The sequence below is a fragment of the Oryza glaberrima genome, chromosome 4 (assembly GCF_000147395.1).
Source record: "Oryza glaberrima chromosome 4, OglaRS2, whole genome shotgun sequence".
In the NCBI taxonomy this organism is placed as follows: domain Eukaryota; kingdom Viridiplantae; phylum Streptophyta; class Magnoliopsida; order Poales; family Poaceae; genus Oryza; species Oryza glaberrima.
In genome coordinates, this window is record NC_068329.1 from 20,316,692 (window position 1) to 20,344,583 (window position 27,892).

Consider the following 27,892-nt stretch of genomic DNA (forward strand, 5'->3'; position numbering starts at 1 on the left):
CTAGAATAGTACTCTTAAGAAAAAAGAAAAAAACCTTTTGCTCTCTCTCACCCTCTTCTCCTCCTCACGCCGCGAACCCTAGCGAGGCGGAGGCGGCCACCATCTGGCCCTGCGCCGGCGGGGCGGCGGCGGCGGAGTCCTCCCCTCCTCTCTCCCTCTGCAAATCTATATGCATTTGGTCAGCAATGGCGGTTCTAGCCGCTAGGTGAGGATCTATTCCTAAATCCTAACCCTCTTACCATGTTCGTGAAAGGGTTTTTGGGAAATGAGCGTTTAGGATGGTCGAATTAGAGTACTCGATTTGGCTCTGGTAGAAAACCCTAGAAAGTTTGCTTCCAAATTTGCTCTTATTTTTTCTTGTGTGTGCGTGTGTGCATGTGGCAGAGGAAATTTAGGAGGTTGGATGTACCCAGATTTGGTATTTTCTGGTGCTTTACCTACATCGGTTCCAAAGTTGTAATACCAATTTTGAGGCCTTCAGGTGTTGTGGTATGCTAGGAGCTTAATAAGGTGTTGATTCAAATCTACTTGAAAATTCTCTGCTAACATTGACTTGATTCTCTGCCATGGCAACACTGATCCACTTAAAATAGTAGCTAACATTGACTTGATTCTCTGCCATGCTAGCTACTATTTTTAAGTGGATCAGTGTGCTGGCCTCATTTGATGCTCTCAAAGTGAATGAATAATACATCATATTTCATATAGTACTAAAGTCATGGGCATTGGATTGGTTGAAGAAAATAGGATTGTTTCTATGTCAGAGTACAAGGTTGCATCAATTGTGGTGCTGTAGTAATATCGAGTAGAAGGGGCTTCGATAGCCATCATCAGTCATGTGCTTCCAGAATGGATATTTCATAATCTTGAATTCTAAATTGAAAATTGGAAGTACCTTATCGAAATGTTAATTGGTCATGTCATCATAGTTCCACAATGTTTCTTATTATCCTTCTTGTGCCTGTGATGAGACTTTGTTCTGTTCATTAATGCCGGTGGCAGTGCAATTGAGGGTTGTGAACCCTCTTCAAAGCTTTCTGACGATTCTTTCTTTGAAGGAGGGGATGCAATATTGACATATGAGGATATAGTTTGAAGTGGTGACTATCCTTCGCTTTACCACTCAGTTCAATATGGAATTTCCAGCTACAAAATCATTTGTTTTGCTCCTGGAGACTATTTCTTTGATCTGCATTTGCTGAGATAATGAACACTTATGGGCCAAAAGGAATTAGAGCATTTGATGTCCTTGTGCAAGAAGAAAATGCAAACACAGTATTCATGAGGCTCTTAATTTTGTATCACAATTTATTTTCAGGTTTAGCTAAACAATTTGACTTTTGATTGATGCACATATTTTGTCTGAATTTGATGTGCATGCAGTGGTTGGAGGTAACAGACCCTTTCATATGCGTGATATTAGGGTGACAGTTGAGAGTGAAGGTGCCTTTGTCATAAACTTCAAAGGAGTAAGGGGAAGTCCCATGGTTTGTGCCATTTGTATTCGAAAAACGGTAGCAATAGCAGGTAAGACACAATATATTAGATTCAACTTACTCCTTCAAGGTCTAATTTCAGATAAGATGTTTCTATATGCTCACCACTGTTTTACGTTCCTGACAGAACAAGTCCTTGATAGACAAGCTGATCAACTGAGAAGTGTTTCCCAAAAGTATGAAGATGCCAATAAATGGGCAGCTGCCATATCTAACTTGGAAAATAAAATCAAGGTAAAAGCAGATTTACTGAATTGATAAATACATGAGGTGCTATGTTTTACTGATTATATCACTTTTTAATTTTCAGGCCATGAAACAAGAGCAAACACTGCTATCTCTTGAAGCACATGGCCGTGCAAACACTGTTCCTGAACTGAGTAAGATGGTAGGAGCTGTTCAAGCATTAGGTTATATCCATCAGGTCTGCTTGGGGATTGCCAGATTAGCAAGATCAGTTTCATTGGTAACTTCTTGCAGCCCCTCCTCTACATCGTCTTGTTTTCCAATCCATTCAAGTGTCTTGGCATATTGTTTTACTGTGTTGTTTTTTATGAGCTCTGCTACTGTTTTAGAAACTAGACTACTAGAGTCACTGAGTCAGCAACTAAGCAGCACATCATCTTAGCTTTTTGAGGAACTTGAGTCTGTCTAGATAGTAAAAATCAAATATTTTGGTAATTGATCTGTACTAGGTTAAAGGTTAACTATTTTTTCATGTCGAAGGTTTTTCATTTCAAGCGCACATATAGAAGATTGGAGTTCTTAATGTCCTGCAAAATTTTTGACCATTATCCATATACCAGTGCTGGCTATTATTTTGATGATGTCGTATGTGTGCTCTGATATTCATAATGTGAAATACAAATTAAGTTGACTTTAGGTACAATAACTATATCATAATGTATGCAACTGATCAAATTTCTCATCATTGCAGAATTATTGGTTACACATGCATAATATGTTTTAGAGTAGAGAAGGAAAACAATCATAGGTATGAACGTGCTATGATGAGATCTACCACACCCTACGCACCCTCTGCCTCCATCTCTGAAAGGTATAGATCCACTCCTCCTACCCTTTCTCTCTCTTCCCCCATCTCTAATATGTTCTCTCTGTCCATCAGTAGCCCCGCCGCCGCCGCGAGATCCAGGCGGGCACGATGGAAGACGTGGATGCGGCTGTGGTGGTCGATTGGGTGGCAACGAGGATGAACTGCAGCTGCGACTGCCCCGTGCACAACTGCAACCAACTAGCTAAGGTACGACTACGAGTCCTGCAAGCAGCTAACCACCATGACGCAATTCGTTTGTGGCTTTCCAGTAGATTTGACCCCCAAATCGATATGATGTAGCATCAAATGCTGTGAATACACTTCGTGAGTTTTTCCTTTGATCGAGACGAACTCCTGATTATATTATAGCGTCCTAAGCCCCATATGGTGCGTGTCGGCATCGCTTTGTCTGTTCTAGGCCAGAAATTGGTCAAAGGTTTGGCAAGTGGTCGATCTACTTTTTACTTATATCAATGCTGTTTATGTACCACTGATGTTCTACAGCTACATTTTGTGTTATCTACTATAACTATTTTTTTTTCTTTTGTTTTAGATAGATGTGGAAATGAAGCTTTGTAATTTGAACAGATAGAAAACATTGTTGACTCCCCTTTCACTGGAGGAAGCGCCGCCGCCGGTTCAAGCTCATTCATCAGGTTACACAGGCCGCCTCCAATCAGGTACAATATACATGCTCTGAAGAAATAAACGTCTTTGATCTTGTCCAATTCATTGACACATGTATATTTACAATAAAATTTGTTGTGTACTATATCAGTGACATGTATATTTAGACACATGTATATTTGGAGTACATGTGCCCATGAGTGGTCGTGTGCATATGTGATATGTTTCCTTGGTTTCAAATCCAATGTGTTCTTTATCATGGTCAATTATGCTAGGAGGATTTGATCTGTCAGTAACCGGTTTCATGGCCATCATTCCACACATCAAATACTAAAATATATATGGCACTTAACTGAAGGAGATCAGGCCAACAAAACTGAAATTAATCCATGCATCTTATCTTATGAAAATAGTTTATGTCCACTTCCCTGTATCCGACGTTTACAGTTTTGCATGAATCAGGAAAAATCTTGTTGAAGGATATAATATTTTCAGCAATTGTGGCTAAGCGCAGTGATGTCTTCAATTGGACTACTTGATCTTTTCTTCACTTCTCGTTTTCTTTTGGGAATGGTAGCTTTCAGTATTGCATGTCACGGTACTTTAGTGGGAGGGAGGAAAGCTCTGCAAGTTATGAATCTTAGTTTGTAGGATGGTATAAGACGTTAGCTAAAATCAGTAATGTTACAGTTCAAGTAGTTTTGGATTTTATGCCTTAGATCAAAATATGTCCTGCCTTCTGAAGCATTTTATTTGATTTGACAAAATATCTCTGCCTTCTGAAGCATTTTTTTTTGATTTGATGACAAACCTGTTCTGAAGTTTTCTTTTTCATTTAATGACTAACCTGTTCTAAAGCTGTCTTCTAAGACATTTTAATCTGAACAAACCCACATAATGCAAGAACAGGTCATTTCGGCCATTTGTCTAAATTTATAAATTTGCTTTAACTTCCTTTTTCGTTCACAAATTTGTTGCTTCGCAATCAATATAAATTCAGACAAATTTTCAAGCTGTTAATATATCAATGACCGCTACATATCCTATAACAACTGATTAAAGCTTCTAATTATGGAAATATTTACTAAAATATTTTCCTTTTCTCAGCATTGGAAAGTGTTCTGGCTGTCACACCATTAAGTGCGGTGAGACTGAATCTTGGAGATAAATTACCGAAGAACTGAACTCTAATTGTGAGTGCCTTGTACTTTCTGTTCTTTTAACTTCCTTTTTCGTTCACAAATTTGTTGCTTCGCAATCAATATAAATTCAGACAAATTTTCAAGCTGTTAATATATCAATGACCGCTACATATCCTATAGCAACTGATTAAAGCTTCTAATAATGGAAATATTTACTAAAATATTTTCCTTTTCTCAGCATTGGAAAGTGTTCTGGCTGCCACACCATTAAGTGCGGTGAGACTGAATCTTGGAGATAAATTACCAAAGAACTGAACTCTAATTGTGAGTGCCTTGTACTTTCTGTTCTTTTAACCCTGATGGATCTTGTTTGTAACTGGGTTTTAAATTCAATCACCTTTAACTTGACTCCTGATTGCGAAAGAAGTACATATGCAGCGCAATTCTGGTGACCAAGGTTCAGATCAACTCATGTAAAGCAAGTCTCTAAAAGTCATATAAACTGCTCTGATCGTTTTCTTTCTTTTTTAAAAAAACTCAGGTTTGCACTTTTGGTTGCATCTCAGGCTAATTTTGTCCACAGCTCTAGTAATTTTGTTCTTATTGCTCATTGGTCTATGTTTTGTAATCCTGTGAGATTTGTAAAACATAGTCTGAAATACAATATCAAGTAAATGATGCTAGCCAAATTTACACAGTTAAATTTTGGCTGCATCAATAAATCTTTTACTTGTTACAGGCATCATTGGCAACTTGATGGATGATTACATTATAATATAGATTATTTACAGTAGTGGATAGTTCATCTCGTTATCGCACCTACAGAATTTGTTTGATATAATAAAATGAACAAGGATGTGAACTACAGTTGGTACACTGATTGCTAAGAGAAATGCTTGTAACGACATGTATAATATTTAGGATTCTCAGTAAATACTTGACCACAACTTGTACTGACTATAATTTTCAACCTGTGGTGGCCTCACCAATCTATTCCACCCGGAGAAATGCTTGTAACAACATGTAGAAATGCTTGTAACAACATGTATAATATTTAGGATTTTCAGTAAATACCTGACCACAACCTGTACTGACTATAATTTTGAACCTGTGGCTGCCTCGCCGATCTGTTCCACCCGGCCCCGAAGGTGCAGGTCCGTCACCTGGTGCACTTTGTCGTCGGATCTTCCTCCTCAACTCCGTCATGTGCAGATCCAGCGTACGGTGCGCCACTGTTGTGAATGTCAAACCGGTTCACCTTGCGATGATCCATCGGCTTCCTTGACGTCGTCCTTGAAAGCGACCCTGTGCAGGTTTGCCGAATGCACTCCCGGCGTCCTCTCCCTCCTGTGCCATTATGTGCAATTTTTGTGCTGCATTTCGTGCTGAATCCATGCAAAGAAAAAGGCTTAATAGTTATCATTCAGTTCCATTTTTTGAATGGTTTTCAGTTTTTCACATGGATTATGCTCTGCTCTGTTTCATTTATGAAAGATGCTTATCTCAATTTACACTAATCTCTTTTACTCGGTGTATGCATGTATCTGCTAGATGTATATTGCTAGCATTCAGAAAGTGTCCACGGAATGCTATCATTCATCTAAATATAATTGTTCATATGTTTTTAGGAGCTACTGGTTTATCTCATGAAATGGTCCGAATAACACTTGACGTGTAAAAAGATCAGAATGTGTTATATATTATCGTTTTTTCATTTCACCAAAGTGTTTTTTTTTGGATTACCCATAAAGAGTTATTTATTTTATTTCACATTTCTACTATATGTATCATAAAGTTTCTCTTTTCTTTTCTGTGCCTTCTAGGTAAACATCGATTCGCTGAAAACTTCAGCAAAGGAGCACTTGAAGAATAAGTGATCGCCGTCTTCGTCTTGATGCAAGCAGATTTCGTATTTTACCGTTTGCACAATGTTCTTCATGAGCAAATTTGTCATTGTTGGTAGTCGATTTTTGAAGATAAGCCAGGCAAAAGTTGTTGCACTCAGAGGGGGGCTGAATTCTTCTACACAAATTCCCAGATTGGACAAGGGGCAGAAGCAGAGGTATTGATCTGATCATATAGAGCTTTCCATGTGAGAGCTTGAGTGCAACCAGCAGCCAGACTGTACTGTCGTCTATCTTCTTCGTCATCGAGGTGCACTGCATTGCTGACATCAGGTCATGGGAGGTGAGAAACAAGTTTTAGGGTGCGACACTACGTTGGTCATAGGAAATAAAACACAATATGAGAAGATCATACAATGGCCTGCTTTTCCAGTTTGCAGAAACTGTGATGGTTTTAGGATTTCTTGTTCTTTTGTGAAGTTTAGGGGTTGAGGAGACAGCAAGGAAGAAGTAGAGTATTTTGAGATTGGACTTCATTTAACGATTTTTTTCCTTTCACCTTTGTCTGTTCCTTTATTTAACTTTATTTCTTTGCAGTGGTGAGATGAGACTGTGTACTAGAGATGCCTACTTTGTTGATATCTTGAGACAGTGCAGGTACATCCAAATGCTCACTTCACTAATTCAATATATGTAAATTATGTACTGGCTTATTTAATTTCAGTTTGATTGCTATGCATGTATATCCTATAGAAATCCATTTCTTTATATTCTATTTTAAGGAACAGTACACTTTTTATAGATATTATTTTTAGGAATCAGAACAATATATAATCATTTTATTTGTTTGGTTTGCATTATCAAATGGCACCATAGCCTTAGCACGGGTATTTTATTAGGTAGAAAGCAATTCTTTCAAAACAAATATGACAGTTCATGGTGAAACTAGCAGACTGTACCTTCCAAGAGCAAAATACACTAAAATGACAGTTCGTTGAGCTTCGCAATCGTAATTGTAGCCAGCAACAAACTTTAGTAAAATGCGCATTTCTAATCTCTGATATAGAGTTTAGTAAAAAAAAAAAACTATCTATGATAATATGAGCTAATAGTATTTCCAAGACAAAGTCAAATGTTTAAGAGTAATGGAATCTATTTGCTCTGCTCTGCATTTAATTGAAGTAGAGATTTCTTAAAATCTGGTTGGCTATTTGATGTCAGGTGAAAGCAAATATTTGAATGATATTATGTGAAACATATGGCAGGTTTTGGCACTTGACAAACACTTTGTTGACCCAAGTTGTTTATTAAATCCCACACAAGAAGTAATGAGAGGGCATTATACCATTAACAGATGCTATGCCCATTATTCCAAGCGTAAGTTTTATTTTATACAGGTGAAAATCTGGTTTTCATTATTTTCTTCATAAATGCCTTGTGTGTTTAATTCTTGTACATATTCTCCCTTAACTGTTATTAATATATTTGAACAATATGATTCGTATGATTTTGTCCTATGTTTGATTAAAAAAATTAGGATATCCCCTAAAAAATGCTATTAGCTGTTACAATCTTATCATGAGCAAGTTATGGTCTGCACAACTAGTAAGTGATTGCTAATTTCATGTTAAAATGATGGCATAGAGTGGAATGAATTGTACATTTGTTTATAAGTTAAATTTTTTGGGTTATTTATTCTTGTATTTGTTAATACAATGATGTCCTGTTGCCTTGCTTCTATAACGTGGCAATAATAGGTTGGGATACTCAATATTGCTAAGGGCTACTATGGCTCAGATTTATCTTTTTTTTAAAAAAATAATAGGAAACTACAAAATTAATTTTAATTTATCTTTGTAATGAATGATTTTTTGGGATTGTGTTTCTCTGTCCGTGTGTGTGTTGGGGAGAGGGGGGATGTGAATCTGTCTCCTGTGGTTAGGGGCATGTGAATTTGGAAATTTCAATACACTGGGAATGACAAATTAATTGCATTCTTCATGTATATGGTATTTCTCTCAAGTACAAGAGTACATTGATGATATATATTCAGATATTTGCAAATTTCTTACTGTAAAATTCCGTTATCAGCTTATACCTAGCAGAACCAGTTCATTACAAGGGTACGAAGATAAGTTTTTTTTTTCTAGAAAGGAAGACAAATGGAAAACCTGCTACAATTACTAGTTTAGAAGCTTTAAAATACAAAGGGCAACAAACATTCTCCTCCTCTCTGCTTGATATTTCTTTTGGTATTCTAAACCTTGAGTAACATCCCTTGATTATTTTAAATAGCATTTCTTGATTTGTTAATCGATGCATTTATATGGATTATACATGTTCAGTTTATAACATACAATTGTTTTTTGTTCGGAATTTGATGTTAACTTTTGTGTGTTCGATGCTTTTGCTTGTATTTTAAAGCTTTAATTCTGCATTTCTGATTGGATTTTGAGACTCTACTTTGGTACTTATCAAGTTTCTTTTCATTGAAATAAAAAAATATGTTTCTTGCATGGCAATTAATTTGGTATTGAGTGTTTTTTTACCTTTGCCCATCAAATACTATTTGTTTCTTACTGGATACTTCTATTTGGACTAAACAGTTTCAGTTCTATGTGCCTACTTTTATTGAAGTTGATGTTTTTTTAATCATTTGTTGCTTCACACTTCTATCAGCATTCTAAAGCTTTAATTTCTAATTTATTATCCAAAAATTATGATTTGTTTTGTCATTCCTTGGTATCATCCTTATACTTTTATTGGGATTCAGAAAATTTAGATTTGGTTTTTTTAAATTTGGTACTCAGAAATATGATATTCTAGTCCACGTGTGACCCTTTTAATTTGTAATCTGTTTTCCCCCTAAAAACACTGAATTGGTTTCTTCCTGGACACTTGTATTTGGATTGTAAATGTTTACCTTATTTCTTTTTTTGGCTTTCGACAAGTTGGTGTTTCCTTTTATCCGTAAATACATTCTCTAGATTTTGGACCAAAGCTCTATTTGAACTCTTCTGCTTTAGCTTGGTACTTTTGATTGGATTTTTAGAGTTTGGTGTTCCTTTCTCACGTTCATCTTGCATCGATACTTCAAATATCCTTTTGGAGTTTCCAATTTTTTCGCTTGTCACCTTTCGTCTTCCTTAATTTTGGTTTGAACTTTGATTTCTGGTTTATGATAACAAAATGTTCTTTTGCATTGAAGCCGACCGTTTTATTTTGTTCTTACGTTAATTTTGAGCTTATAATTGAGTTGTATAGTTGGGTCTCCATGTTTATCAAAAACAAATATCATTATTGAGAGCTGAACCCATGCATGTTGTTGCACCTTGAAGGTTTTATAAAAATCACGGTTTCCTTGTATCAAACGTTTCTAATTTTCTCCCTTGACGCTTCATTTTCCATTGTTTCGTTTGAACCATATGCTTTTTGTTGGATTTCTTTATTTTCGAAAGTTCTGTATTAATGCTTTTGACATGCTATTTGGACTTTAAAACTTTATTTGGTTTCTTGAGTGATGTTTGTTTTTTCACCCTTGAATTTTAACTTGGTACTATCTTTTTGGAACTTCTCTTTGGACGTTAGCACTTTATTTTAGTTCTGAAATCTCAATTTCCTAAATTTTGTATGTATTTATGTTTACTAGTTCGTGAAAAGATTGAACTTTGTTTTCTAGTTTGTAAAAACAAAATATTCTTTTGCATTGAGGACTAACTGATTTATTTTGCTCTTATAATTGAGTTGTAGAGTTGTGTCTCCCTGTTTATCGAAAACAAATAACTTTGTTGTGAGCTGGGCCCATGCATTTTGTTGCACCTTGAAACTTTTATGAAAATCAAGTTTTCCTTATATCAAATATTTCTAGGTTCCCTTGACGATTCATTTTTTATCCTATCGTTTAAACATTATGCTTTTCGTTGGATTTATTTATTTTCAAAAGTTCTCTTATATTAATGCTTTTGACATGCTAACTGCACTTTAAAACTTTATTTTGGTTTCTCGAGTGACGGTTGTTTTTTCACACTTGAATTCAACTTGGTACCCTCCTTTTGGAACTTCTCTTTGGACTTTAAAACTTTATTTTAGTTCTGAAATCTCAATTTCCTAAGTTTTGTATGTATTTATGCTTACTGGTTCGTGAAAATATTGCTTGCATTTAAACCTTGTGGCTTTTTTGTGCTCCGACGTTTTAATCGTAGACTTATAGCTATGTTCTAGAGATACGTTTCCCTTTTTATCAAAAAAAATATCTTGGTTGCGGTCTTAGACGTCTATATTTGGTTGCATCTTTTTGATTTTATGAAAACCGTAGTTTGTTTGTTCCAAATGGTTTATTGGTCTCTTGTATTCATGCTTTTGTCATGCTATTTGTACTTTAAGTCTTTTCTTTTCTTTCTCGCGTAACGGCTCTTTTTTCATTCTTGAGATTCAATTTGTTACTTTTAGTTTGATTTCTTCGATTACAAAGTTTCTCTTTTTGAAACTTCTCCTTGGACTTTAAAGCTTTATTTTAGTTCTGAAATGTAACTTGTTTGTGAAAGATAAATATTTGCTTGCATTTAAACCTTGCGGCTTTTTTTTATCAAACGTTTCTAGGTTTCTCCCATAACGTTTCATTTTCCGTCCTTTCGTTGAATCTTACTTTTGTTTCTCGCGTAACGGTTTTTTCTTTCAACCTTAAGTTTCAACTCGGTACTTTAAGTTTGATTTCGTCAATTACAAATTCTCTTCTTGGAACTTCTCTTTGGACTTTAAAGCTTTATTTTAGTTCTGAAATGTAAATTACCAAAATTTTGTTTGAATTTGTGCCTAATTGTTTGTGAAAAGAAAATATTTGCTTGCATGTAAACCTTGCGGCTTTTTTTATCAAACGTTTCTAGGTTTCTCCCTTGACGTTTCATTTTCCGTCCTTTCGTTGAATCTTACTTTTGTTTATCGCGTAACGATTTTTTCTTTCAACATTAAGTTTCAACTCGGTACTTTAAGTTTGATTTCTTCAATTACAAAGTTTCTCTTTTTGGAACTTCTCTTTGGACTTTAAAGCTTTATTTTACTTCTGAAATGGTAATTTTTGTAGTTTTGATTGAACTTATTCTTACTTGTGTGTGAAAAGAATATATTTGCTTGCATTTAAACCTTACGGCTTTTTTGTGCTATGACCAACCATTTTATTTTATTCTAACGTTAATTTTGAGCTTATAGTTGTGTTGTATAGTTAGGTCTCCCTGTATATTGAAAACAAATAACTTTGTTGTCAGCTAGACCCATGCATTCTGTTACACCTAGAAGCTTTTATGAAAATCGCTGTTTCCTTGTACTAAACGTTTATAGGTTTCTTCTTTGACGCTTCATTTCTATTATCTCGTTTAAACTTTATTGTTTTAGTTGGATTACTTGATTGTCAAACGTTCTGCTATTTGGACTTTAAATCTTTACTTTTCTTTCTCGCGTAACGGTTTTTTTTTCATCATTAAGTTTCAACTGAGTACTTTAAGTTTGATTTCATCAATTACAAATTTTCTCTTTTTGGAAATTCTCTTTGGGCTTTAAAGCTTTATTTTAGTTTTGAAATCTCAATATCCTAAATTTTGTATGAACTTATGCTTACTAGTTTGTGAAAAGAAAATATTTGCTTGCATTTAAACCTTGCGGCTTTTTTGTGCTCTAATGTTCTAATAGTATATAACTAATTTAATTTCTATAGTCACGCTACCCTGTTTATCGAAAAAAAAATACTTTGCTTTGGTTTCTCGTGTGACGCTTTTTTTCATCCATGGGTTTCAACTTGGTATTTTCTGTCTACAATTGGTTGCATCCTATTGATTTTATGTTGACTGTAGTTTGCTTGTTCCGAACGATTTATCGGTTCTTCGTTCACGCTTTATTTTTCATCCATAAGTTTAAGTTTTGTACTTTTAGTTGGATTCCTTGATTTTGTAACGTTCTTCATGCATCAATTCTTCGAATATCCTTTTTGGAGTTTCCAATTTTTTTTCGTTGTCACGGTTCGTCTTCCTTAAGTTTGTTTGAACTTTGTTTTTTGGTTTATAAAAGCAAAATAATCTTTTGCATTGAAGCTTGACCGTTTTATTTTGCTATGACATTTATTTTGAACTTATTAATTGAGTTGTAGAGATTCGTCTTCTTGTTTATTGAAAACAAATAACTGTGTTGTAAACTGGACCCAAGCATTTTTGTTGCACCTTGAAGCTTTTATAAAAATCGCGATTTCCTTGTATCGATCATTTTCTGGTTTGTCCCTTCACGCTTCAATGTTCCGTCCTTTCATTCAAACTGAACGCTTTTAGTTGGATTTATTTATTTTTGCACTTTCTCATGAATTAATGCTTTTGATGTTCTCTTTGGACTTTAAAGCTTTAATTTAGTTTTGAATTATCAGTTTTCCTAAATTTTGATTGAACTTATGCTTACTCGTTTGTGAAAAGACAATATTTTCTTGCATTTAAATCTTGGGCTTTTTTGTACTCTACCATTTTCATTTTTGACTTATAACTAAGTTCTACAGTTACATCTCCTTGTTTATCGAAAATATATCTTGGTTGCTAGCTAGACGTCTACATTTGGTTGCATCCTATTGATTTTATAAAAACCGTAGTTTGCTTGTTCCGAAAGATTTATTGGTTTCTTCGTTGTCGCTTCATTTTTCATCCATTAGTTTAAATTTTGTACTTTTAGTTGGATTCCTTGATTTTGTAATCTCCTTGCATCGATTCTTCAAATAACCTTTTTGGAGTTTCCAATTTTTTATCATTGTCACGTTTTGTCTTCCTTAAGTTTGTTTGAACTTTGTTTTCTGGTTTATAAAAACAAAATATTCTTTTGCATTGAAGCCTAACTAATTTATTTTGCTCTTATAATTGAGTTGTAGAGTTGGTTCTCCTTGTTTATCGAAAACAAATAACTTAGTTGTGAGTTGGGCCCATGCGTTTTGTTGCACCTTGAAGCTTTTATGAAAATCAAGGTTTCCTTGTATCAAACTTTTCTAGGTGTCTCCCTTGACGATTCATTTTATATCCTTTTGTTTAAACCTTATGCATTTAGTTGCTTTATTTTAGTTCTGAAATCTCAATTTCCTAAATTTTGTATGAACTTATACTTACTAGTTTGTGAAAAGAAAATATTTGCTTGCATTTAAACCTTGCGGCTTTTTTGTGCTCCGTCGTTTTAATAAGAGTGATAGCTAAATTAATTTCTATAGTTACATTACCTTGTTTATCGAAAAAAATGCCTTGTTTATCGAATTTGTGTGGCCCAATCTTGAAGGGATAAAATCTTGGTTTCTTAAGGGTAGCTCAAAAGGTTACACATCAATCTCTTGTCTAGACCAATTTCTCTAAAATAATCTATTTGTCCAAAAAATCTACATTCCTTCCCAGATTAGAGAAAACTTTGTTAGGATCATGAATATAAAAGTTTTCTAATTTATCACCCATTTAGCATAGTCTTTTACTTCAGTTCGCGCCTTGGAACTGGATAGTACATCATATGGCACATAGACCTATTTAGCTCTTCCATTAAAATTTCTTGATAAACCCGATTGCAGAATTTTATTTTATTTTAAGGGGGATAGAGTGCCATGACCTTACAAAACATGTAACCATTGCAAGCCCCCACAAGCCTAAATGGAAATATCATACTAGGAACAAGTCGTAAGCAAACTATGTAATTTAAGTTGAGATGGCTCAGTGTGCAAATTTTGTGCCCCTTCACGGTCAGATGCAATATTTGTACATCGCAGCAACTCACAAACATGGTTTGGGAACTTGACTTTTAGGTTTTGAAAACTTCTCTAAGATGATCCATTTGTTTTAAATTACCATCTCTTTCCTTGATAAGGAGAACTTTGCTATGAGCTTGAGTAAAAAAATGTTTAATTTTGTCACCTTATCCTAGCCTATAGCCTATATAAAGAGTTGCAACCCTTCCCATGCCCATGAAAAACCTTGAGTAGGATCAATAGTCTCAAGAACAATTTTCCCGAAAGGATTGTTCTATGGCATGTATGCAATACAAAATATCTTCATAAGCATTGTATCATTTCATACATGCATCGCATCATTTCATTCATCATGATATCATAGCATACATCCTTGCCTTTTTGAGAAAAAGAAAAGTTAATGCTATACATGCCATCTAGCATCCCGTTTTCTACCACGACCCAAGTTTATGGATGCACATAATGAGACCGTCCCGATGCATCCAATATGACTCGACAAATATTCCTAGAACACCCTTGATTAGATTGCATATGACTAATTAGCACCTGGAGAAAAAATATTGCCAACCCCTAAGATGTAACCCAATGTTTTGTTCAATTTATCCTTATTTTCCAAACCGCCTTGTTCAATTAATTTTGAACTTATAATTGTGTTGTAGATTTGAGTCTCCCTGTCTATTGAAACAAATAACTTTGTTATGAGCTGGAACGATGCACTTTATTGCACCCTGAAGCTTTTATGAAAATCGCAGTTGCGACGTGTCAAACGTTTCTTCGTTTCTCCCTTGACGTTTTCTTTTGTCCTTCCGTTTAAACTTTATGCTTTTAACTGAATTTCTTTTTTTTCCTAATGTTATCTTGTATTCTTGCTTTTGACAAGCTATTTGGACTTTAAAACTTTTCTTTTGTTTCTCGTGTGACCGTTCTTTTTTCAGATTCAACTTGGTAGTTTCAATTTTATTTTTCGGTTAAAAAGTTTTTCTTTTCCGATCTTTTCTTTGGACTTTAAAGCTTTAATTAAGTTCTGAAATGACAATTTCCTAAATTTTGTTTGAACGTACGCTAACTAGTTTGTGAAATGTATATATTTGCTTGTATTTAAACCTTACGTCTTTTTGTGCTCTGATGTTTTTATCCTATACTTATATCTAGTTTCTAGAGTTACGTTTCCCTGTTTATCGGAAAGATATATTTGTTTTGGGCTAGACGTTTACATTTGGTTGCATCTTATTAATTTTATGACAATCGTAGTTTGCTTGTCACGAACGATTTATTGGTTTCTTCGTTGATGCTTCATTTTTCATCCATAAGTTCAAATTTTTCGGTTATCACTGTTTGTCTTCCTTAACTTGGTTTGAACTTTGATACCTGGTTTATGAAAATTTTACTTTGGTTTCTCGCGTGACGATTTTTTCAACTTGGTACTTTTAGTTCGATTTCTTCAATTATAAAGTTTCTCCTTTTGGAACTTCTCTTCGGACTTTAAAGCTCTATTTTAGTTCTAAAGTCTCCATTTCCTAAATTTTGTATAAACTTTTGCTTACTAGTTTGTGAAAAAAAAATAGTTGGTCGCATTTAAACCGTGCGCCTTTTTTGTGCTTTGATGTTTTAATAGTAGACTTATAACTAATTTCTAGAGTTGCGTTTCCTTGTATATCGAAAAAATATCTTTGTTGCGTGTGAGACGTCTACATTTGGTTGCATCCTATTGATTTTATGATCACTGTTGTTTGCTTGTTCCGACCGATTTATTGGTTTCGTCATTGACGCTTCTTTTTTCATCCACAAGTTTAAATTTTGTAGTTTTAGTTGGATTCCGTTATTTTCAAACGTTCTTCTTGCATTGATTCTTCAAATATCCTTTTTGGAGTTTCCAAATTTTTTGGTTATCACCGTTTGTCTTCCTTAACTTGGTTTGAACTTTGATACCTGTTTTATGAAAATTTTACTTTAGTTTCTCGCGTGACGATTTTTTCAACTTGGTACTTTTAGTTCGATTTCTTCAATTATAAAGTTTCTCTTTTTGGAACTTATCTTCGAACTTTAAAGCTCTATTTTAGTTCTGAAGTCTCCATTTCCTAAATTTTGTATAAACTTTTGCTTACTAGTTTGTGAAAAAAAATAGTTGATCGCATTTAAACCGTGCGCCTTTTTTGTGCTTTGACGTTTTAATAGTAGACTTATAACTAATTTCTAGAGTTGTGTTTCCTTGTATATCGAAAAAATATCTTTGTTGCGTGTGAGACGTCTATATTTGGTTGCATCCTATTGATTTTATGATCACTGTTGTTTTCTTGTTCCGACCGATTTATTGGTTTCTTTGTTGACGCTTTTTTTTTCATCCACAAGTTTAAATTTTGTAGTTTTAGTTCATTTCTTGGTTTGTTAATGTTCTTCTTGCATCGATTCTTCAAATATCCTTTTTGAAGTTTCCAATTTTTTTTTGTTGTCACGGTTTGTCTTCCTAAAGTTTATTTAAACTTTATTTTCTGGTTTAATAAAACAAAATATTCCTTTTGCATTGAGGACTAACCATTTTATTTTGCTCCGACGTTAATTTTGAACTTATAATTAAGTTGTAGAGTTCGGTCTCCCTGTTTATTGAAAACAAGTAACTTTTTGTGAGCTGGACCGATGCATGTTTTTGCACATCTAATCCTTTATAAAAGTCAAGATTTCCTTGTATCAAACATTTCTAATTTTGTCCCTTGACGCTTCATTTTCCATCCTAGCATTTAAACATTATGCTTTTCATTGGATTTATTTATTTTTGAAAGTTCCCTTGTATTAATTCTTTTGATATGTTAATTACACTTTAAAACTTTATTTTGGTTTCTCGAGTGACGATTGTTTTTTCACCCTTGAATTTCAACTTGGTACTCTCTTTTTGGAACTTTTCTTTGGACTTTAAAACTTTATTTTAGCTCTGAAATCTCAATTTCCTAAACATTGTATGTACTTATGCTTACTGATTCGTGAAAGGATTGCTTGCATTTAAACCTTGCGGCTTTTTTGTGCTCTGATGTTTTAATCGTAGACTTATAACTAAGTTCTAGAGTTACGTTTCTCCCTTTATCCAAAAAATATCTTGGTTGTGGTTTAGACGTCTACATTTGGTTGCATCCTTTTGATTTTATGAAAATCGTAGTTTAGTTGTTCCGAACGATTTATTGGTTTCTCCGTTAACTCTTTATTTTCATCCATAAGTTTAAATTTTGTACTTTTAGTGGATTCCTTGATTTTTTAAAGTTCTTCTTGCATCGAATCTTCAAATATCCTTTGTATAGTTTCCAATTTTTTTCATTGTCACAGTTTGTCTTCCTTAAGTTTGTTTGAACTTCGTTTTCTGGTTTATTAAAACAAAATATTCTTTTGGATTGAAGCCTGACCGTTTTATTTTGCTCTGTTGTTGATTTGAACTTTTTAATTGAGTTGTAGAGATTTGTCTTCTTGTTTGTTGATAACAAATAACTTTGTTGTAAACTGGACCCATGCATTTTGTTGCACCTTGAAGCTTTTATAAAAATTGTGATTTCCTTGTATCGATTGTTTTTAGGTTAGTCCCTTCACGCTTTAATGTTCCGTCCTTTCTTTCAAACTGAACACTTTTAGTTGGATTTATTTATTTTCGAACTTTCTCTTATATTAATGCTTTTGATGTTCTCTTTGGACTTAGCTTTAATTTAATTTTGAAATATTAGATTTCCTATATTTTGATAGAACTTATGCTTACTAGTTTGTGAAAAGAAAATATCTGCTTGCATTTAAATCTTAGGCTTTCTTGCCTTCATTCCTCAAATATCCTTTTTGGACTTTTCTGCCTTGACTCTTCTTTTTCCGAACTTTCGTTTAAACTTTATGCTTTGAGGTGGATTTCTTTATTTTTGAAAGTTCTATTGTATTAATGCTTTTGACATGCTATTTGGACTTTAAAACATTATTTTTGGTTTCTTGAGTGATGGTTTCTTTTTCATCCTTGAATTTCAACTTGGTACTTTTAGATTGATTTCTTCTGTTACAAGATCTTCTCTCGGGACTTTAAAGCTTTAGTTTTGTTTTAAAATGTTAATTTCCTAATTTTCTTCAAACCTAGCTTACTAGTTTGTGAAAAGAAATATTTGCTTGTATTTAAACCTTTCGTCTTTATTCTGCATTGACGTTTTAATTCTGCTCTGATATTTGAGTTGTAGAGTTGGGTCTCCCTATTTATCGAAAACAAATTACTTTGTTGTGAGCTAGGCCCGTGCATTTTGTTGCACCTTGAAGCTTATATTAAAATCAAGGTTTCCTTGTATCAAACATTTCTAGGTTTCTCCCTTGATTCATTTTCTTACCTTTCATTTAGTCCTTATGCATTTAGTTTGATTTCTTTATTTTCGAATGTTCTCTTGTACTAATGCTTTTGACATGCTATTTGGTCTTTAATACTTCATTTTGGTTTATCGAGTGATGGTTGTTTTTTAATTCTTGAGTTTCAATTTAGTACTTTTAGTTTGATTTCTTCCCTTTGGACTTTAAATATTTATTTTAGTTCTGGAAAATCAATTTCCAATATTTTGTTTGAACTAATTCTTAATAGTCTTGACAGGAACATATTTGTGTGCATTTAAACCTTGCGGTTTTCTGTGCTCTGACGTTTTAATTTTGGCCTTATAATTAAATTCTAGAGTTACGATTCCTTTTTTTCGCAAAAATATCTTGGTTGCGAGCTTGACGTCAATATTCGGTTGCATCTTATTGATTTTATGTAAATCGTAGTTTGGTTGTACCAAATGATTTCTTGGTTTCTCCGTTGAGGCTTCATTTTTCATCGAGAAATTTATATTTCGTACTTTTTGTTGGATTCCTTGTTTTTGGAACATTCTTCTTCATCAATTCTTCAAATATCCTTTTTGGAGTTTCCAATTATTTTTGCTGTCACGGTTCATCTTCCTTAATTTTGTTTGCACTTTGTCTTCTGGTTTATAAAAACAAATTATTCTTTTGCTTTAAGCCCTGATCGATTTGTTTTGCTCTGTCATTAATATTAATCTTTTAATTGAGTTGTGGAGTTGAGCCTCCCAGTTTATTAAAAACAACTAACTTTGTTGTGAGCTGGACCCTTATAATTTGTTGCATGTTGAATCTTTTCTGAAAATCACAGCTTCCTTGTATCAAACATTTCTAGGTTTCTCCCCTAACGTTTCATTTTCCGTCCTTTCGTTGAATCTTTACTTTTGCTTTTCGGGTAACGTTTTTTTTAACATCAAGTTTCAACTCGGTACTTTAAGTTTGATTTCTTCAATAATAAAGTTTCTCTCTTCTGAACTTCTCTTTAGACTTTAAAGCTTTATTTTAGTTCTGAAATGTAAATTACCAAAATAGTTTCTTGCATTTAAACCTTGCAGGCTTTTTGTGCTCTAACGTTTTAATAGTAGGCTTATAACTAATTTAATTTCTAGAATTACGTTTTCCTGTTGATCGAAAAAAATATCTTGGTTGCGGGCTAGATGTATTCATTTGGTTGCATCTTACTGATTTTATGAAAATCGTAGTTTGCTTGTCCCTAACATTTTATTGGTTTCTTCGTTGACGCTTCATTTCTCATCCATATCTTTAAATTTTGTACTTTCAGTTGGATTTCTTTGTTTTCAAACGTTCTTCTTGCATCGATCCTTCAAATATCCTTTTTGGAGTTTCCAATTTTTTCGGCTATCACCATTCGTCTTCCTTAAGTTTGTTTGAACATTGATTTCTGGTTTATGAAAACAAAATATTCTTTTGCACTGAAGGTGACCGTTTTCTTTTGTTCTGACATTAATTTTTGAGCTTATAATTGGGTTGTACAGATGGGTCTCCCTTTTTATTGAAAACAATTAAATTTATTTTGAGCTGGATGCACACATTTTGTTACACCTTGAAGGTTTTATGAAAATCAAGGTTTTCCTTGTATCAAACGTTTCTAGGATTCTCCCTTGACGCTTCATTTTTCGTCCTCTCATTTAAACTTTATGTTTTTAGTTGGATTTCTTTAGCTTCGAACGTTCTCCTCTAATAATGCTTTTGATATGCTATTTGGACTTTAAAACTTTAGTTTGGTTTCTCATGTGACAGTTGATTTTTCATCCTTGAGTTTCAACTTGGTATTTTCTGTTTGATTTCTACAAGAGTAAATTATGCTCACGGTACATGAACTTGTGTGTTGGGTGCAAATAGGTACAACAAGTTGCAAATTGCTCATTTCAGTCTTATAACTCTTTCTTCAACAACAAACTCTCTTTTTAGAAATTCTCTTTGCACTTTAAAGCTTTATTTTAGTTCTGAAATCTATATTTCCTAAATTTTGTGTGAATTTATGCTTACTAGTTTGTGAAAAGAAAATAGTTGCTTTCATTTAAAACTTGCAGCTCTTCTGCCCGCTGACGTTTTAATAGTAGACTTGGAACTAAGTTCTAGAGTTTTGTTTATTGAAAAAAATATCTTGGTTACGGACTAGACATCTACATTGCATCCTATTGATTTTGTGAAACCATAGTTTCGTTGTTCCGAAGGATTTATTGGTTTCTCCATTGACGCTTCATTTTTCATCCAAAAGTATAAATTTTGTACTTTTTTTTGGATTTCTTGATTTTGCAATGTTCTTCTTGCATCGATCCTTCAAATATACTTTTTGGAGTTTTCTCCCTTGACCCTTCTTTTTTTGTCCTGTCGTTTAAACTTTATGCTTTTGAGCTTTACAAAGTTTCCTTTTTTTTTTCTCTTTGGACTTTAAACCTTTAGTTTAGTTTTGAAATGTTAATTTCCTAAATTTTGTTTGAACCTATGCTTACTAGTTTGTGAAAAGAAATATTTGCTTGCATTTAAACCTTGCGTCTTTATTGTGCTCTGACGTTTTAATTTTGGATATATAATTTAGTTCTAGGGTTATGTCTCCCTGTTTATCGAAAAAAAGTATCTTGGTTGTGGGCTAGACAACTATATTTTTGATCGCATCTTATTGATTTTATGAAAATTGTAGTTTGGTTGTACCAAACGATATCTTGGTTTCACCGTTGAGGCTTTATTTTTCATCCAGGAGTTTATATTTTGTACTTTTAGTTGGATTCCTTGCTTTTGAAATGTTCTTCCTTGCATCGATTCTTCCAACACTCCTTTTTTGGAGTTTCCAATTTTTTTTGGTCGTAATAGTTCGTCTTCCTTAAATTTGTTTGAACTTTGATTTCTGATTTATAAAAACAAAATATTCTTTTGCATTGAAGCTTGACCGTTTTATTTTGCTCTAAAGTTAATGTTGAACTTATTAGTTGAGTTGTAGAGGTTGGTCTCCCTATTTATTGAAAACAAATAACTTTGTGTTGATGCGAAACACGACGGCTTGGGAGATCTGCTTAACTCTAGTGCAGGTCCAAGGCTAGCCTCGAGTGTGTTAAAAGCGTGCCAGCTGATTTGATCCTACAATTAGCAAGAAAGTCAAAAGCAGAGTTAGTCAGCCAATAGCGTATCGTTAGTAGTCTCAGCCGATGTGGTTAGACCAAATCGGCTATTGACTGGATAGATCAAGGAATAAAAGACCCTAAACAATGCCTCACCGGTTACAATAATGTCTATTTGGTTTGATAAAGAAGTTCAAGACAATACTATGACAATAACCGATGGAGCAGTATTTAGAGCAGAATGTATAGATAATGATAAAGTACTAGCTAATACTCTAGTACAAACTTATATAAACAAATCATGATCAATTAGTGTTTCAGATAGCCCAGTCAATACTGATCTAACTTGATATGGTTATATAGAATGATTTGTCTATATAAGTGGCAAATATAGATAAAACTAGTTAAGAAGCATGTATATTAGGTAAGATCAGCTGAAACTTTGATGTTATCTCCATGTTAGTTCTTAGGGTTCTAAATAATCAGAGAAACCTAAGGTCTAAATAATCAAGGAATTAATCACTTTTCAAGATGGTAGATGCCTTAGCTAAGCTAATCTAGTAAGGCAATTTAACCGATACCGGCAGGAACCCTAAAGCGAGAACCAACCGATAGTGCTAAATTGAGATACTAAGGCTAGATTAACTAAGACATATGATAACATATGGTCATCATAAAAGGACTAAAACAACTAAAACGACATAATAACCCCAATAGCACAAGCCATCGAGACGGGTTACCTCTTGTCGAGAGAACTTACCGAAAAGAAGAACAAAAATGGTGGCAATGCGCAGAAGTTGTATTTAATTGTCTCTCAGATTATAATGCTATGTGGTTCATATTTATACCCCAAGTACAGACTTCGTCTATTATGGACACGACTCAAACCTTTCTAAAGATAAAATACAAACAAGACCATATACGGTGGTCTATGTCCAAATCCAACAAAATTTAGGCCCAAACCGAGCCCAAGTTATATCGTATCGGCTACTTGCCATATCGGCTAAGTTAAGCCTATGTCCTGTTTTCAGCCGATACGACGCTGGCCAATGCGCAGTCCGACTTCGATTTTAACTTGGTTCAACACCAAATCCGCTTCGATCTTTCTTCTTCTTCTCCGAATCTGATGCAAAATTCCGCTGTTAACACTTTGTTATGAACTGGTTCCATGCATTTTGGTGCACCTTAAAGCTTTTACGAAAATTGCAATTTCTTTATACCGAACGTTTTTAGGTTTGTCCCTTGACACTTCGTGTTCCGTCCTTTCGTTCAAACTTTACACTTTTTGTTGGATTTCTTTGTTTCTAACATTCTCTTGTACTACTGCTTTTGATCTTCTCTTAGGACACTAAAGCTTTATTTTACTTATGAAATGCCAATTTCTGTAATTTTGTTTGAACTTATGCTTACTAGTTTGTGAAAAGAAAATATATTTGTGTACATTTCAACCTTGCGGCTTTTTTGTGCTCAACATATTCATTTTCGACTTATAACTAAGTTGTAGAGATTTGTCTCCTTGTTTATCGAAAAAAATATGTTGGTTGCGGGCTAGACGTCTCCATTTGGTTGCATCTTATTGATTTTATGGAAATCGAAGATTGCTTGTCACGAACAATTTCTTGGTTTCTCCGTTGACGTTTCACTTTTATTCCATAAGTTTAAATTTTGTACATTAAGTTGGATTCCTTGATTTTTGAAATGTTCTTTGTAATACCCCGAGTTTCGAATTAGTGTATTTCGGGATATATTAAAACAAACGCGCAAAAGTTCAACTTTTAAACCGTTGTTTTAATAGGCGATCAGGGACCGTGGATGCATAGAGCTCGCTGAGTAGTGCAAAATAGACTAAGTTTGTGGTAATCGGAGTCCCGAGGTATTTCCGGTGATCGAATTAATGTGGGCCGTTCGATTTTCTTTAACCTCTCTCTATATAACCAACAGAAAAAAAAAGAAAAAAAAAAGGGAAACAAAGAGTCTGTAGCCCTAGCCGCCACCACTCCTGCGCCCCAGCCGCCTCTGCGCCACCGCTGCCGGTGCAGCCGTCGCCGGTTGCCGCAGCCCTCGTCGTCCTTCGCTGCCAATTTGATCTGTTCTTGGTGAGCTGCTGCTACTTTCCCTGCTGCTGCGTTTCCTGCTGCTGCTCCTGCTAATGCGTGGCCTGCTGATTCTTTGGCTGCTGTGCGTTGGGCTCCAACTTTTGTTGCAGCTGCTGCTGCTGGTGGGTGGTTCGCTGCTGTTGCTTCTACAACGACCAGGGAAGCAGAGAAAAACAGGAAGGAGGAGAGAAGGGGAAATTAGATAGAAGAGGGAAATTTGGGGAATTAGGTGGATATCTCCAAATTCATTGTTTTTCTCTCAAATTAGTGCTGCTAGGTAATCCGTTTTAGTCCCTAGTTGTTTCTAATTTATATATATAAGATGATCTGTTACCGGTAGTTCAAATTTAATCGAACGCTAGGCTGAAACCGTATTTTCAAATCTGGTGTTAAACCATCGGTATTCAGGTCAGTTGTCCTAAATAAAGTTTGTAGTCATCGTCGATATTTTTTTAACGCCGCTGGTTTTGCTCGAATCCGATAAACGGTTTAGGAGAAACAGCAAAAACAGTACTGCTGCCGGTCTGAAAATAGGGACAGAAATTTGTTTTTCTTATCTAGACCTACATAGGCTTAATCTGATTTTTTTGCCAACATGAAAGTTGTAGACAATTTTTTCTAGATATCTAAAGTTGTATTATTTGCTAGTTTCCATTAAACGGTTTGCGAGTTACGTATAAAATAGTAATGGAACTGCTATAGGTTGTTTAATACAAATCGGTAAAAGTTTATATGTTCTAGGTTACGATTTTAGTAAATATCCTTTGTGGAGAGTGTTACGTCGGGTTACCATCAAGGTTAAAGACAAATGCTAGGATGTATTTACAATTGTCCGGGATAGAAATTATTATTTCAATTCATGTCCGTCCGGAATGGGAACTACTATTTTTTTTGACTTGGTGTTTGAAATTGTGTTTCTTATCAAAGAAAGGAAGCTTTCTATTCGTGCTCTATTGCCCATGATGTGTATATGTGCTTTCTAGTTCCATACTGTAGTTGTTGAGTATTTCTGTACTCACTCTTATGTTTATTTGTTTATTAGGTATACATTGAGATTGGCATGCATGGGCAAAAAGTAGCACCCTTATATACATATCTATTTGCACACTATCAAACTATATTGCTTAGGTCCATAATGACATTTAAACTATATCCTGGTTTTGTCTTGTAATAATCTATTAAATATCTATTGGTTTCTTTCCATGGATTATATGGATGGGTAGCACTATGGGAACGATGTCATTATTAGTTTAATCTATAACTGCCTGACGTGGATGTCTGTATTTGTATTTATAGGAGAGACTCTACCAAAATTTCTATTTATTTTGGGAGTTAATAGTTTTGAGAGTATTTTGGTGTAGCACTCTAGGGACGTGGTTACCTGGGGCGTTACATTCTTCTTGTATCAATTCTTCAAATATCTTTTTTTTGTCACGGTTTGTTTTTCTTAAGTTTGTTTGAACTTTGTTTTCTCATTTATAAAAACAAAATATTCTTTTGCATTAAGGCCTAACTGATTTATTTTGCACCGACATTAATTTTCAACTTAGAGTTGAGTTGTAGAGTTAGGTCTCCCTGTTTACAGAAAACAAATAACTTTGTTTTGAGCTGCAATGTTGATATTACGATCACAGATAAAATCCGGAAGTGCACGGCGATATCGCCGTAGTACTTCATGAAATATTCAAGTTATTGATTTCCACGCGGAACATGTAACTCTTCTCCAGGTTAATCCAAGGACATAATATAAAAATGTAGACAAAGGGTAGAGATAATTTCTAGTGAGTATAGGGTCTATAGAAAGCTTAAGTTTAATCATATTGCAATACTGTTAATCCAAGAACATAATATAAAAATTGTAGGCAAAAGGTAGAGATAATTTCTAGTGAGGTATAGGGTCTATAGAAAGCTTATGTTTAATTATATTGCAATACTTCAGGCACTGGCTTGCTCGCTGCTACCAGATCGTGCTCTACTCCGTATTCGGATAAGGAGAACTTGAGTGATCTCGAGGGCGGTCACCGCCTCTACATTACCTCTAACGAACTGTGGGATGCGCTGCAAATACATGTATTAAATAATATATAGAAACCAAGTCTACACTATTTAGATACTACTCTAATATTCCTAATGTCGATCAAACACTAAAGTAAACATTATTTCTAGTGTATAATATTCCAGTACGCTAATAGGAACTAACTAAGAGACCTCTGGCCAGCTCCCCTGACTGTGGCTTTTTTCTTGGGCCTTGGCAAAAGACTCCTTGTGCCATTGGTGTATTGATTGGGCCTAATTTGTGGTATTTCGATGAGTTTGTGGGCCCAAACTCAATGGGTGAAATTCTCCTCCAGTTTTATGTGTATTTCGTCTCAACTTTGGTAGTTTGTCACCGGTATACAAATATATACCAACACTCGTGGAAATTGTTTGAATTAAACCCTACCACCATATTGGATGTTTCATACTTTTCCGATTTATGTAAGTATTGGCGGCATAAAATTGGCATTTAACAGTCGCCAACATGCACCCAGGTGTTTTGTTGCACCTTGAAGATTGTTTTTTTTTATCAACCCGGAGGGAGTAGCAGACATGATATCTGAAAGGATTGTTTGTCTATTTATTATAAATTTTGTTTTTGGTACTCATACATATTATAAGACTAGCAATAATGCCCGTGCGTTGCAACGGGTTCTAAATAATATTCATTGACATAAATTAAAATCCTAAACTATATATTATAGTTGGACATAAATGATGAAGGAAATAAAAACGTATAAATAACAATATGAAACTACAAATAACTTTGTCCGGAACGATAATTCAATATTAGAAAAGTTATAAGTTAGCTAAATATAAGTTACAATAATTTTTAGTGGATCAAATAGTGCTAAAACTAATAATGTAAATGAAAAAACAACTGAAATTAGTTAAGAATTGAAAAAACTTTTTTAGCCCACATATGAAAATCTGATTCATTAATCCTAAATGGATGTCTGTTTCATTGATATAAATTAGAATTTTCATGTTATAGTAATGTTATAAATGCCATTATATTTATCGATTTTGATTGCACATGTTTTCTCTGTTCACACCTAGTCGATGAGAATCACGGATGCATGCACGAATGGAAAATCGCCTCAAACATTTATGGATTATCGATAAATGCTTTTTCGATAGATGTACAAATTAGTGTGCAGATTATGCATATCGTTTGTTATGTTGTTATATGTATTGGCTAATTAGATGGTAGATTTGTTCTCTTCTTGCTGAGACATACAAAACTCCTCGTGCATTAAAATGGTTAAAAAGAAAAAGTCCATTGAGTTTTTTTATAGAGTAGTAGGTCGATTTTTTTAAAACCGACACCTATATTTATATTAGAAGTGCCAATTTTATTAAAAAAATAACACCTATTAAAAAAAACCGGTTATAGAGCCAACTGAGCCTCTTTCCCTTATCCTTTGTGGCAACATATCCTATGCACACATGCCCTCACGTGTACACACGTGCACATCAACTAAAAAATGTCACCAAAAAATCTAGAAAAAATCATACACATACTTTCAATTGTATTACACCTAGGGTTAAAATCTTAACGTCAAATTCATTACATTTTAGCCGTAACAAAAAAACAAAAAATCTGACAGTTTTAAGGTTGCAATTTTGTCAGAATTTTATCTTTTTTGTTATTCTCTATGTAGAATGAATTTAAAGATGCCACTTTGCACGTAGATGTAATACTATTGAAAGTACATGTATGAATTTTCCTAGAATTTTTTGTGATAATTTTTAGTTGGTGTACATGGTGTGTACACGCGAGGGCCTGTGTGCATAGGATACGCTCCCATCCTTTGTTGGCTATAGAGCCGACTGAGCCACCGAGACAGACCACGCCGGCGGATTTATAACGTGCCCACTCCATAATGGAGTACACCTAATTTTGGTACCGCTTTACCACAGCCGCGGTAAGGGAGGTCAGGAGGTTTCACTGGCCGCGCCCGGGGGAGGGGTCGCCGACCGTGGCCGTGCGTGCGGGGGATGTGTCGGTGAGCTCGGCACGAGCGGGGCGGGCGCGAGCTCGACGGCGGCAGCGGGTGGCAGGGCAAGAAGGAGAAGGAGGAGGGGAAGGGGAAGGGGAAGGCCCCCGCTTTCGGCTGTCGAGCTCACGCTGAGTGTCCGCTGAGGAGCAGGGCGAAGGCGTTGAGTGTCCGTGCCGATAGTCAGTGTTTGCGGTGGTGGGGATGGGGATGCCGGCGTCGCGGTCAGAGACATGGAGGACCTCCGCCGTGTCCATGTCGACCAGCACGGTGAGGCCCTCGATGGGGTGCATGTAGAAGTTGGCGGTGCCCTCGGTTGAGAAGCACTGGCTCTTGATGAGTCACCGGTTTTCCTCCACTGGGCCGTACTAGCCGAAGGAGATGGGCAGGCAAGCGACGTCGGAGGCCCTGACGCCGCGGCGGCGGAGGCTGGCGTTGAACGC

The 27,892-nt window shown here is 34.9% G+C and overlaps 1 long non-coding RNA gene across 18 annotated transcripts; it reads left to right on the forward strand.

Annotated features, from left to right (window-relative positions):
• Positions 1 to 27,396, forward strand: LOC127772249 (uncharacterized). 18 transcript variants are annotated; one of them, XR_008017338.1, is made up of 14 exons: positions 4 to 205; positions 1,059 to 1,100; positions 1,384 to 1,527; positions 1,624 to 1,730; positions 1,807 to 1,962; positions 2,434 to 2,553; positions 2,623 to 2,757; positions 3,104 to 3,230; positions 4,285 to 4,370; positions 4,558 to 4,643; positions 5,468 to 5,632; positions 6,143 to 6,506; positions 6,761 to 6,820; positions 7,429 to 7,540. It is a non-coding gene; the product is annotated as an uncharacterized LOC127772249 (long non-coding RNA). The 18 variants fall into 18 exon arrangements; XR_008017332.1 differs by having other exon boundaries at positions 1 to 205; positions 1,003 to 1,527; XR_008017334.1 differs by having other exon boundaries at positions 2 to 205; positions 1,059 to 1,527.
• The last annotated feature ends 496 nt before the right edge of the window (positions 27,397 to 27,892 follow it).